Below are 1,076 nucleotides of genomic sequence, written 5' to 3'. Positions count from 1 at the left end.
GAATTAAGAGAAATAGACTGGCACAGTCGATTAGGAAACACAAGCCAATGATATGATATATACAAGAAACACACAGAACTCATAAAGAAATTCATAGGCTGAAAGTCAAAGGATGGAAAACAATACTACATATCCCAGTCAATAGCATTCCTCTACACGGATAACAAACACACTGAGATGGAAATTAGAGAAAAAATACCTTTACAATAGCACCTTTACAATGGAAAATGAAGTGCCTTGGAATTCATCTAACTAAAGAAGTCACAGATCTTTTCATGGAAAAATACAGTACTCTGAAAAAAGAGATCATAGAGGATTTCACTAAATGGAAAGATATTCCCTGCTACTGGATAGGAAGAAGCAACATGGTGAAGATGGCCATACTCCCAAAATTATTCTACAGATTTAATGCAATCCCTGTCAAACTACCACTAACATACCTTCCAGATATAGAGAAATCATTCCTAAAATTTATTTGGAACCAAAAAAATCCTAGAATAGCAAAGGCAATCCTGGCCAACAAAAACAAGGCAGGAGACATTAAAATTCCTGACTTGAAATCATACTACAAAGCTACTGTGATAAAATCATCATGGCATTGGCAACAAAGTAGACCTGGGGATCAGTGAAATAGATTAGAAGATGCAGAGGACTCTATGAACAAACTCAGTAACATGATCTTTGAAAAAGGAGCCAAACATGCTAACTAGAAGAAAGGTAGCCTCTTTAAAAATTGGTGCTGAAAAACTGTCTCTCTGCATGCCAAAAACTAAAACTTGACCCAGGTCTATGACAATGCTCTAAGCTAAAGTGAAAATGGATTAAAGATCTAAACATTAAAACAGAAACACTAAATATCTTGGAAAAGAATGTAGAAAACCTCTTGAAAACCTAGGGGTAGGTAAAGAGTTCATGAACAAAAATCAAGTCGCATGGGTAATACTTGAAAAAAATTAACAAGTGGGATTACCTTTTATTGAGAAGTTTTGCACGTCAAAAGAAATTACCAAGAAAATGAAAAGACAACCCACAAATTTCAGAAAAATCTTAACTAATAAGCACTCAGACAAAGGTCC

The sequence above is a fragment of the Octodon degus genome, unplaced genomic scaffold (genome assembly GCF_000260255.1).
Source record: "Octodon degus isolate 3935 unplaced genomic scaffold, OctDeg1.0 scaffold00150, whole genome shotgun sequence".
NCBI classification, from domain to species: Eukaryota; Metazoa; Chordata; class Mammalia; order Rodentia; family Octodontidae; genus Octodon; species Octodon degus.
Note: the sequence above shows the minus strand (reverse complement) of the source record.